This window comes from Hibiscus syriacus, unplaced genomic scaffold (genome assembly GCF_006381635.1).
Source record: "Hibiscus syriacus cultivar Baekdansim isolate YM2019G1 unplaced genomic scaffold, ASM638163v2 tig00110403_pilon, whole genome shotgun sequence".
Classification (NCBI taxonomy): domain Eukaryota; kingdom Viridiplantae; phylum Streptophyta; class Magnoliopsida; order Malvales; family Malvaceae; genus Hibiscus; species Hibiscus syriacus.
In genome coordinates, this window is record NW_024062723.1 from 675,373 (window position 1) to 688,929 (window position 13,557).

Here is a 13,557-nt window from a genome sequence, read left to right on the forward strand (position 1 = left end):
TTTCCTACAAAAGTCATCAAATTCTTCGCTTGTGTATTCTCCTCCATTATCTGTTCTGAAACACTTGATCTTATTTCCAGAATCAAGTTCCACCCACGCTTTGAAGTTTTTGAAAGTTGAAAACACGTCTGACTTCTTCTTAATAGGGTGCACCCAACATCTCCTGGAGTAGTCATCAATAAATGAGACAAAGTATTTTGCTCCACCTAGGGATGTTACTGGTGCTTGCCATACGTCATAGTGAACCAATTCTAGAACACTTTTGCCTCTAGAATTTGATGTGTTGAATTTCAACCGGTGCTGCTTACTTGTTATGCAATGCTCACACAAAGTAAGTGATACCTTTGTTAAGCCTGGAAGTAGATTTTTCTCCACAAGGACTTTCATTCCTTGTTATGACATGTGTTCAAGTTTCTTATGCCATAACATTGCAGAATCTGAACTACATGAGGCAACAGAGGCTTCTGCTTCTACCAATGTCTCTCCCTTCAGCATGTACAAGTTTGCAACTATCTTTTCACCTTTCAGCACCACAAGCGCTCCACGGAACACCTTTATGATTCATTTGCGTGTTTCAATCTTGCTAGCATTATTATCCAACAATCCGTAGGATAATAAATTTTTCTTCAGGCCTTTCACGTTCCGCACATCTCGAACAACTTTAATTGTTCCATCATACATCTTTAATTTGATGGTTCCCACACCAACGATCTCTAAGGCATGATCATTGCAACTATACACAGATCCTCCTGAGACAGGTTCATAATGATGGAACCATTCTCTTCTTGAGGTCATGTGATATGTCGCTCCCGAATCAATGAGCCATATATGCAAATCTTTTTCTGCCTTCCACGGTGGTTGACGCTTCACAGCATAGAGCATCTCCATCATCTGAAGTGTTTGCGGTATTGCCTTTTGGATTAGAGTTTTTATTTAGACTCCAACAATCCTTCTTCAAGTGACCCTTCTTTCCACAGTTGTAGCACTTTAAATTCTTCTTGCTCCTCGACTTTGATCTACCATGTTTGTGACTGCTGCTTTGGCCACGTTCTGTTGATATCCCTCTCATCGTTGTCAACGCTTCTGCTTGTTGCAGATTTACTTGTCTGTCTTCCTTGTTCTTGCGCCGATTTTCTTCTTGTAGAACAACAGCTGCAACGTCATCGAAGACTAGACTGGTGACATTACTGTTTGTCAAGTTGATGATGAGTTGATCGTACGAATCCGGTAGACTTTGAAGTAGAAGTTCAGCACGTTCTTGTTCTCTTATTTTACAGCTTAAGGATGTAAGCTGAGAAAATAAGGTGTTCAGTGTATTTAAGTTCTCCGTCACTGAATTAGATTCTGGCATACGGAGAGTGTACAATTTCCTCTTAAGGAAAATTTTATTGTGCAACGATGTGGCCTCGTACAATTTGGTGAGTTGATCTCATATCTCCTTAGTTGTCTTCTTCTCCTCGATGCTTGACAATACTTCATCTTCTAATGCTAGTTGAAAGTTTGCCATAGCATTCCCGTCCATCTCGTTCCATTTGATGTCATCTGCGAAATCCACCGGCCTTTCATTGATAGCCGCTAGACACCCGTCTTTCCTTAGGATGGCCTTCATCTTCAAATTTCACAATGAGAAATTTCTCCCATTTAATTTTTTAATATCAAATTTCGTTGCCATAGCTTTTTCTACGGATAGCTCCCACTATTTCACTATCGTGAATAGTTCTCTGGAACCTTCAAATAATGGGTAATAACTTCTTATTTTCTTATGTTGGAGGATCCACCTTTTGGTGGCAACCACAAAGACAATAAACATATATTACACACTCTAATCTAGCTCTGATACCAATTGTTGCGGAAGACGGCTATCGGATAGAATAAAATCGCAACTGATAATTTGAGAAAATAAAAATGAAATAAAAGAGACACAAAATTTACGTGGAAAACCCCTAAAAATTTAGGGTAAAAACCACGGGCAACGGTAGAAGAATTTCATTATGAGAAAATAGGAATTATAACCTCTCTCGATCTACTAAGGAGAAAATAATGATAATTCTCTCTTTATAAAAAGGAGAAAACAACTCTCAAGAAACTCTTTAAATTCTCTAGTATTTAGAAGAAAGCTAGAATGCTTTGGGATGGTTTTAAAGCTAAATGGGCTAGGGTATTTATAGCTAAATCTTAAGGACTTAATCTTGTAAATACCCTAAAGTACAATGACTAAATGTGTAGTTTTACCATCTATTTTTTTATCAATTTGGTGGCCAAATTTGACCACTAGCCACCCCACTTGTTGAACCAAATAATTCAGTCGTTTTTGTTTACTTTTAACAGTTTGAGATTGCTTCGCAACTCTATATTATTTTGCCTTTTATATGTACTTGTATTATGTTATATGTGGAGCATATGTACACACATATATATATATATATACTTAGAACTAAATATTGAACAAATTTGATACTGATATTAGTTTTGAAATTTTAACTTTCCATCTTGAATAAACTAAATGTATCATGTTATCAAATTAACGTAAATTAAGTTTAAAAACAAAATATAAATATGATCGATAATGTATAATTATTTTATAATATATATAATCTAAATATTCTTTGCATTCTTAACTGATGAGAAACGAGTTACATAAGTATAGAACGATTTATTTTTAACTTATAGGAAAACAAGATGAACCATAATAAAGTTTCTACTTTATTTTAATGTTATAAAATGAACCATGAGAATAGATTAATAAAAGGGATAAATTTCAACATAATCCCTATAAAAAAAATTAAGGTAAGTGTGAACGAAAAATATAGTACTTTTAATTCAATTTCATACCAAACAATTAGTAACTCAAGAACAATGAATGGAAGTAATGTATCATTAGATTAGAATAGAATAGGATGGGCCAAAAACCCTTTGGAATTCAAAGAAATTTAATGATGTCTTTTAAATGTTCACGGTCTTCCCTCTAATGACACCCACTCAATCAAGTGGTTAACAAAACCTTAAGTTACTCCCATTGTGGACCAAAATAAATAAATAAAGGGTTTTTTAATTAACTGTTAATATCTAATTTATTGGTCGATTAATTCAGTTCGGATTCTGCAGATATATATTATGAGGACAACCCTTCCAACCCAGTTTTTTTCATACGGAAACATCAAAATTCGAACTCCTAATCTTTTTTAAAGAGTCTAGTGTCTCATCTCATTAGACCAATAGAACATCGTTAATAAAGGGTTTTTTAAACTATTAACTATAGACATTATTGCATTGGTTAATATTATTTGTAAAAGAATATAATGTGTTAATTTTACTTAATTTAAGGAAATTATTTATCAATTAAATATTCTTTTTATGAATATCATTTTAACAAAATTCAAAGACATAAGCCTTGAAATTACCTTTTTACCTCTATATAAAAATTATAATTCAGTTTAAATTATTTTAATCAGTATAAATTCTAATCCTCGATCTTCTTTTCATCGTCCATCAAGTTCGTATGAACGATTTGAACCAAACAAACTACTCATTTCAATTCAATCAATTCGGTTCTTTATTTCTTACCAAATTGTCACTAATATTTTTTATTAGAGCTGAATAAAAAAGGGTAAAGTACACAAATAGTCTAATGACTATATGATATTACTTTTGTAAGTCTTCTAAAAATTAAAAGTTACGAAACGATCACTCAACTATTCATTATATTTTAAATTCATCATTTTTCGTTAAAAAATTAATGATAGTCAGAATTGGATGCTAATATATTGTTTGAGATATTATAATCACTTGAAATTCTAAGATCAAATTTTATCATATCTCATACATCATATTAACATCCAACTCAAGCAGTCTTCAAATTTTTAACAGAAAATGACAAATTTGGAACATAATCAATAGCCAGATGACCATTTTGTAATTTTTTATAGTTGAAAGACTCAAAGTAACACTATATAGTCGGGTACTATTTGTATACTTTACCTTAAAAAAATATGAATAACTTAATTCAAAGGAATATTGAATGTGTTAAAGAGTAGAATAAATGGAAAGGAAGAGAGACAAAAGTTGGAGGGAATCTATAAGATGCAGAAAAGCACGTTGTTTCGTTCATTGATTCTCCTTTGCATGCACGCCAACCCACTGCTCTTATTTCTTTAATCATTAGTCTCTAACGGTTTTATTTATTTATGTATTATAAAAGTAAGGACCAAAATGCACTCCATGTTATAGTATTGGACCTGTGCAATACTTTAATATAAATGATTGATTATATATATATATATATATATATTAGGTTTTTAAATCAATAACTCTTTTTATTATTTTATTAGAAAATTACTTTAAATCAGCAATATTTGGAAAAATGATCCTCAAATGACCCACGTAAAAATACTTCGTGTTCTGTAAAAAGCGAGTTTGATGCATTTCTCACATCCAAATTCTTTCACGTTAATGGATCTCGCATTCCGTAGAAAATGAGATCAGACCTCACGTTCTACACAAAGAGAGGTATTCTTACCTGAGTCATTTAGAGGTCATTTTTTCAAATATTCTGTATGAGGATTATTTTTGTGGTAAATTAATAAAAAGAGTTTTTCTAATAAAAAACCTATAATTATAATAATTTATTATAATAATTAAAATATGATCAAAGAAAACAACAACAGGCTATATAAACTCAAAAATATGTCAAATTCAATATAATTATATTACAAATTGTATTAGAATTTATAGAAATTATAGAATATCTCAACGTTGATATAATAAAAAAATGAAATTAAATGCCTATATATATATATATTAATTATCAAGTTTAATAAGCCACCAAATTAGACCTAAAACTATAGCTTGCCTGCCACTACCCTTAGCTTTTTAATAACATTTAAAAAACCTAAAGAAATGTAATTACAATGCAATTGAAGTAGAAGTTGTTTATGGTATAATCTCATAAATGGCCCTTAAAATTGATTAACTTTGTTACTGTGGTGCCTACCCTAATACTATCAAAACACTTTGTCATTGTCGTATACGGCAAGGGCGCACCAGCGACGGACAGGGACCACCATGGCTCCCATAAATGGTAAAATTATTGTTTAATCCCTTTATAAATTTTAAATTTATTAAAATACAATGATGAAATCATACTTGAACCCCTCCAGAAAATTTATAATTCAATTGTAATCTTCCAAAATATTTCGGTCATCATCTGTTATAACCAATAATAGTAGTAATGATTGATATTTGAACAATTCGATGCTAACATGTGGTAATCATTGATTTATTCACAAATTAATATATAGATATTTTCTTTAAGTTTTGAAAAATATAATAAGCTTATGATTTATGAATATTTCAATAGAGTAAACGTGCACGTTATCTTTGAATTAAGTTATGTAATAATTTTAGAATAAATATAATATTTTAGTATTTAAATTTCATTTTGAAGTATAATATAATATTTTAATTTTTGTCCAAATATTCAAAAAATATATTTTAAGAATAATATTTTTTTTATTAATCTATGATAATTATAAAGTCTTATCTATTTAAAGATAATTCTTAAATAGTTAGATATTAAACGGTCATACCACTGATATTAATAGTGTTATACCTTAAAATCCCAATAAATAATAATAATTTTTTATCAATGAGATCATTTGATTTATACAAAAAAATGGACTTTAATAATAATTTACAACTCAAAGGGATGCTATTTTTGTCATCCATGTCATAAAATATAAGGATCGGTCCAAAGGGCATAAATAAGTAGGGTGGGAATAAAATGAATAGTGGGCAATAGACAATAACCATAGATGTGAGGCCACTCCCAAACCTAATAAAAGTAGATTCCATGCTATTGCCTATATTCTCCAAAGACATAGTGTCAAAAATAGTCCTAAGAGTTTATTAAAAATGATCATTTTAGTTTTTTTCTTTTCTTTTTTAATATTTTGGATTTTAATGTTTCATTTGGGACAAAAACTCCATCTGTAGATAAAAATCATCAGTTAACACGCGATTAACGTTCCAAAACAAAAGTTTTTTTAACCTAAAATGAAACTTTGAGGGTTAAAAGACCCCAAAGAAAAGAATAATAGACAAAATTATTCTATAATATGTTAGGGACCTTTTTGCCCTAAAATGAAATGTTGGAGTCAAAATGCGCCATAAAATAAAATGAGGGCAAAATGACAATTTTGATAAATATTGGGGGCTAATTTTAGTATTATGCGTTCTCCAAATCCAAGGGCAAATTTAGTTCAATAAACCTATATTCATGTTTTTATCAAATTTTAAATCAAGACAAATAATTCATTTTTATATAGGTTCAACCGTTCAAGTTTATATCAGTCACTAAAAGTATAGGAGAGGAAAGATTAACCTATTTAAATTGAAGGGACAAAAAAAAGATAAATTATAGGATAAAGTTGTTCGATTTTAAAATATGTAAGGACTTGAACAACTATTTGAATAAAAAATGAGATTGGACCTTAATTTATTCTATTTCAAATTTAACATGAACATAAAATTTAATTAAACCAAAACAATGATAAATCTAGGGTAAGTTATAACTCAAGTCACTCTATTATTAATAATGTTACAAATGAGTCATTGAATTTTAAAAAGTTATAAACAAATTATTCAATCAATAAATAGTTATAACTTGTCATTTCATCGTTAAAAATAAGCACGTGTTAAGTTATTAATTACAACAGGATCACTGAATTTATCGATTGTTATAATCATGTCACTTTTAACTAAAAATTAACGTCCTTTATATACTTAACAAGGTGACAAATTTATAACAATGGACTAATTAATGACTTTCGAGATTCAGTGACGGGTTTATAATCTTACTAACAATTGAGTCCCCCATATAATTTACCCATAAATCTATAACCTCGTCTTCAAATATCAAATCAATCGTATTTACTATTTATTCGGAAAAAACCTCAAAAATAAGAAAATGGCATACTATTACTGTTAAATGATTCCTTGTTTTCAGTGTAGAGGTAGAGAATATGAGGAGAAACAGTAGCAAACCCACCTTATTTTCTACAAAATTTGTTCTCTAATGTTATCGTGATAAGGCCATCCAAAAAGTATTATAATGGAAATGAAAGAATGACAAATCTTATCGTCAAAAGGAGGAAAGTTTGAGGTTCAATTCAAATAATCTAAGGTCTAATTATGAACTGTTGAAAAGCCCCTTCCTAAATTTAGAAATAAGATACAAGGCCAGCAACAAATAATGCTACTTTTTGGACCGTCAAGAAAATAAATAAATAAATAGTATGATATAGTATATATTTTATTGGGAAAATGGGAAATTATTGTCAAATAATATAAATTACTTATCAATATAACTATACACTGAGATAGAGATAGAGACAAATTAGTAAATGATGTTTCATAATTAAATAAAATTTAGGTAAATTACATAAGTTATCCCTAGACTATAAAGTATTTATTTTTTGAGACTTCTAAATATTAAATATAAAATGATTCTCTGACCATAAGATGTTGCTTTTTGAGTCTTCTGATTCTTAAAAATTATAAAATGATCATTTGACTATTACTGTGTTTCAGACTCGTCATTTTTCGTTAAAAATTGATGATAGTTTGAGTTGAACGTTAACATATTGACTGAGATATGATAATCATTTGAGATTTTGGATTCATATTATATCATATCTCAATCAGCAGGTTAACGTCTAACACAAATTGTTATCAAATTTTTAACGAAAAAGGACAAATTTAGAACACAATGAATAGTCAAATGACCATTTTATAACTTTTAATAATTAAAAGATTTAAAAAATATCTTATAATTGGAGGACTATTTTATAATTTTAATAATCAAATGACTCAATAAGACATTGGACCATTTATACTTTAAACTAAAATTTAATATAAAATTCATACTTTATAAAATCTGATTATTCTATTTTATTTACCTAAACTTGATCATTATGTTTTGAAAGTAGATAAATTAGTAAATTTGATAAAATTATTAAGTCTTAGTTAAATTATTAAATTAAAATAAATAGTTTATACGTAAGGATTAATAAAAACTAACAATTTAATTCTTTAAACGTGATAAATTAACAAAATTAATATCTCACGTTAATATATTAACACAATTAAATTACTTTTTATTTTTATCCATAATCAATTAGTCTAATAATATGAGATATTAAATATTTTAAAATAAAATTAAGGTTCGAGTCTTAACATTATAAATAAAAAAAATTAGACAAAAAATTATCTTATAATAGACTTATGTAGTACTTAATCTAAATCAAAAATCAAATAAAAATGACTATATACAAAAGTAATTTTAAATTATTATAAAATTAAAATTCAATATTATAATGATTAATCTTATATATATGTGGTCCAAGTGTCACCCTGCACCCTAAACAGATTAGGGCATGAAGTCCTAAAAGTACAAAACAAAGGCTAAAATATTTGTAGCAGAGTGGACAGGAAAGTCTGATACAGTCCATCAAAACTGTGGCATCATTTCCCAATTTCCATAATAAAACAACAAATCTCCAAAAATATTAAATATTTTTTATTTATTTTTCTGAAAACAAAGAAATAAAATATTCGTTGAAAGAGACAGATTAGATAAGCTCAACATGATTATTATCAAAGAGACTGATATTAGACCTGACAGACGCGCCTTTTACCGCGCGTGGACTCCCAGAAAACTAAAAACAACAGGGAAGTACATGGATTCCATATTTTTCAGATCAAATTCAACAAAGAAATCGGGGAAATACTTAGAACAATGATGAACTGGGTAACTGGAAGGGGGGAAAAGGATATTTACAGCTAAATTCTACGATTTTTTTGTTAACTTGAAATTAAAAGTGATGGAGAGTAATGTCAAAGAACTCATTACATGATATCTCATAACAGCACATGAATTAAATACTACAGCTACTACTGGTTTTAATGCTTGTAAAAAGAGTAATTTTTTTTGTTACCAAATCTTGTCTTTTTCGTGTTGTTTCTCAATGACTCCGATCCGTTGTTTTGTTGCTGTTGCTGTTAGTTTGATGGCCCTTGTTGGTTCCCGGTGGATTCTTTTGCGGGGAAGACGAGAACAGTTGCCCGAACCCGAAAACCGAACCCGATTTCGAGGATCCACGTACGAACAAACGGGACGTTCAGGACCGGCGTGATCCGAACGTTCGCCGAATACGATCTCTCGACTCCCCTTTGTTTAAAACTCGGACCGCCATTGAAGCTGCTCGGACTGCTTGAGCTTCTTTCCAGGCTTTCGAATACGATTTTCCCGGAAGAATTCATCCTCGGACTATCCACTGAAACTCCCCGGCTCGCCGTTCGCTCCCTCCGGATCGGAATCCGGCCCACCCGAGCCCCGCCAGCTCCCGTTTGATTACCGTCGGACCCGGAACCCGGTCTGGGTTTAACCATCCTCATTCTCGGTGGGTTTGGGTTTAGGGTTCTGGAGGGAGCGAAAGGGTTAGGACTTGGCTTATCGGCATCGAGTGATAGTCGGGGAAAATCGTCGTGCTCGTGACCGGAAGACGATGAAGAAGAAAGGGATAATCTCGATGCGGATATGGCGACCGATTTAGAATCTGAGCTTTTCAACAGTGGAAGGCTCAATGAAACTCTAAGGAAGAAGAAGATTTCGAGTTCTATGGGGTTTGGGTTTAGGGTTCTGGAGGGAGCGAAAGGGTTAGGACTTGGCTTATCGGCATCGAGTGATAGTCGGGGAAAATCGTCGTGCTCGTGACCGGAAGACGATGAAGAAGAAAGGGATAATCTCGATGCGGATATGGCGACCGATTTAGAATCTGAGCTTTTCAACAGTGGAAGGCTCAATGAAGACTCTAAGGAAGAAGAAGATTTCGAGCTTCTATGGAGGAAATGCTTGAGAGATTTTGGGTTATTATTAGATTGTAACGAGATTTTGCTGCTCTGAGAATCAGATTTTGATGAAACTTGTTGTTGATGATGATTGGTATTAGTGTTCGTCGTTGAACACTTTTTGAGCCCCAAAAGTTGCCTCCACCGGCTCGAACACCTCGGAGCCTTGGGCGAAAACAGGTAATGATCCGACCCGGAAACCTCCATTTCCAACCCCGGGCAAGAACTCGAAGCTTCGCGGGATCTGACGGCGTTCAACGACGGATTCCGATGTCGCCGTTCTTGCCCATGTGGTTTCACGGCGGAGAAATGTAGAGGCATGAGTTTACCGTCGGAAAAAAGCTCGTCGGCCGGAAGCATGGCGGCTGGATCTACAAGCCTGAACTCGAACTCACCCGCCGGAACATCTTGAATCTTCGTCGAATCACGATCCTCCTCCTCCTTCGACGACGTCTCTTCTTCTCGGCTGAACGAAACCCTCGGATTCAACCAACCAAACTGGAAACTCTCCGGCGGAACACCGATATTGTTAACGCAAGCTGAAGCCATGAAAAAAATACAAAAAAAGCCAAAAAAAAAATTGGGGGTAGGGGAACGCTGTTAAATGAGGCGAATTACATTTACATTTGGGATTGATAAATAAAAGATGTGGGATTTGAGATATGGGTTCTGCTTTGATTTTCGGATTTTTGGCTTTGTTTGTTTAGGGCTTGGGGGGAATGAGGCATGTGAGTTAAACAACTGTGAAATTGCGTGAGTCCGCCATTAATTTATAGTCTGTATATAAAGTATGGTGGGAAATAGGATAAATTTTCCAAGTCTTTTAGGGGTAGGCCACGTGGCTCTTATTTTTCTCATGTATATATATAGTCAAATAAAGTATTTTGGGCTAATTTTTTGTGATAATGGAGTGGAGAAAAATATTTTTGAGAAATAGTGTGATCGAAAAATTGTTTCGTGAAATAAGATGAATGCTACATGAACAAGAATCTCTCATAGATTATCATGCGACATTGTTGGGTGTCGTATGGAACACCATGCGATTTCTTCAATTTGTTTTTTTTAGAACTTGGGGTTTTGGTTTAGAAATGAGTATAGTTTAAAGGTTATAGACTAGAGTTTAATGTTAGGGTTTAGAGTTTTTCAATTAGAGTTTGGAGTTTAAATTTTAATTTAGGATTTAAAATTTAAGGTGTGGGGTTAATTATCTAAATTAGAACTCAAACCCTACAACTTAACCATGAAACTCTAAACCCTAACATCTAAAGTATACATAATCCCTAAATCTTATATCATAAACTTTAAACCTTAAATTAAAACTCAAACCTCATTCATTGACCTAAAAAACTCTAAACTCTAACCTCAAAACTCTAAATCCTAACACCTAATTATACTCAATCTTCAAATCCAAAACCTTAAATCATAAATTCTAAAAAAAGGAAAAAAATAAAAATAAAATAGAGTGTCGCGTGGTAATCCATGCGACATACATGTTGACTATCTCGCATGGTAATTCATGCGAGTTCCATGGTTACTGTAGCTTTCGTCCTATTTCATGAAAAAAAAATTGATTATACTATTTTACGAATTTTTTTCAATCACGTTATCTGAAAAGTTTTGTCAGTATATTGTATCTAAATGATGGAAATTTTGATGGTTATTTATGATGATTATTTTGATTTTTAATGTTTAAGATTAATAATTATGTTTAAATAATATTTAAAAGTTTAAATATTAAAAGTTCAACTGTTAAAATGATTATTTTAAAATATATTTTTAATTAATATGAGCAGATTATAAGGTAGTATTTGTTCAAAAGATTCTTAATAATTTGATAATAAACACTTAAACACTCAAACAAATGATATACTCAAACCTAATACCTCTTAGGATAACAATCATCATTTTAACTACTATTTTTAATATCATTCGACTCGTGTAACTATTTTAAAATAATTGAATACATCTTATATATTTTTCTCTTAAATTATTATAATTAATGTTTAAAAGCTTAATTTAATAACAAGGTTTTGGAAAATAAAAAAATAAAACTAAAATTTTATTATATTTATAAATCCACATCATTTATTATCGCAATAATTGTATATTTTATAAATTTTATTGAGTGATCTGAGTGCTAAAAGGAAATTTTGTTCTCCTTAAAAGATTTACATTCGAATATTTACGTTTATAATGTGTGTACTGTCACATTATTAATATCCAATATTTATAAGGGTAAAGTACACAAATGGTCCCCTGACTATAGGAAATTACTTTGTTGAGTCTCTCGATTATTAAAAGTTACAAAATGGTCCTATCAGACATTACTTTGTTGAGTCCTTTAACTATGAAAAGTTACAAAATAGTCACCTAAATATTCATATGTTCTAAACACGTCCATTTTCATTAAAATATATTAACATTCAAGGTGTATGTTAATCTGTTGACTGAGATATGATAGTCGTTTGAGATTTTGGAATCAGATTTTATCATATCACAGTTAGCAGATTAACGTCGGTCTCAAACTGTCGTAAAATTTTTAACAAAAAAAAAACGAGTCTGGAACATATGAATAGTAAGATTATAATTTGATAACTTTTAATAGTCATTTTTAACAAAAAAAAAAAACGAGTCTGAAACATATGAATAGTAAGATTATAATTTGATAACTTTTAATAGTCTATGGACTCAACGAAACAATGTCCTATAGTCAATGGACCATTTCATAACATCTAATATTCGGAGGACTCAACAAAGCAACTTCATATAGTCGTTTAAGTCGACATGTTAACGTTCAGTTCAGATTGCCGTTAATTTTTAACGAAAATGACGAGTTTAAAACATATGAATAGTCGAGGGATAATTTTATAACTTCTAATAGTCGGAGGACCCAACAAAGCAACATCTTATAGTCGGGGACCATTTATGTACTTTTCCCTATTTATAATTTAAATGTTTTTTTTAAATATTTAATTAATTTAAATTTCTGTTATTTAATTCTAGTCTGGTCCTTCAAACAATATGAACATGACGCAAAATTCGAAAAGTTTGCTTACACGTGAAAGTTGTTATCTTCTCTTAAATTTTGCCCTTTTGAACGTTTTCTTGTTTAGATAGGCAACGCTGCTTCTTTTCCCTAAATATATTTCACAGCCTTTCTTCTTCTCGTGACATTGTGTTTCGTTTCCTTCGTTTATTATTATTATTATCATTTGTGTAACGTTTGGGAAAAGTTAAAACTATTTGAAGTAAAATTAACTGCCACACTTTTCAAAGGAATTCAACCATTTTCATCGGGTAAATAAGATTAAAAAAATTAATTCACCCTGTTAAAAAAATACTTTTTAGTAATCACTGTTTCCCTAGTAATAAACAAGCATGCATTGTTAATTTATTATCTTATTGTATATATTGTTATAAATTAGTCCAATGAGATGAAATATTACATATTTTATAATCTTTGTTCGAATATTTTACTTGAGATTAACCTTTTTCTTATATGATCACATGTGATCTTAAATAGCTAGTTTATTATGTTAATGGTTATATGAAAATGTTCAAATTATGTGTTTAGTTTATGATTATAGTTGTAAATATTCTTTGTAATTATGAGTATTTTTCTTTTAATAAAACTAACGACTTCTATTCAAA

At 30.8% G+C, this 13,557-nt stretch overlaps 1 pseudogene; it reads right to left on the bottom strand.

The window, feature by feature from the left end:
• Positions 1–8,983: 8,983 nt before the first annotated feature.
• Positions 8,984–10,639, bottom strand: LOC120123865 (annotated as a pseudogene).
• Positions 10,640–13,557: the final 2,918 nt, after the last annotated feature.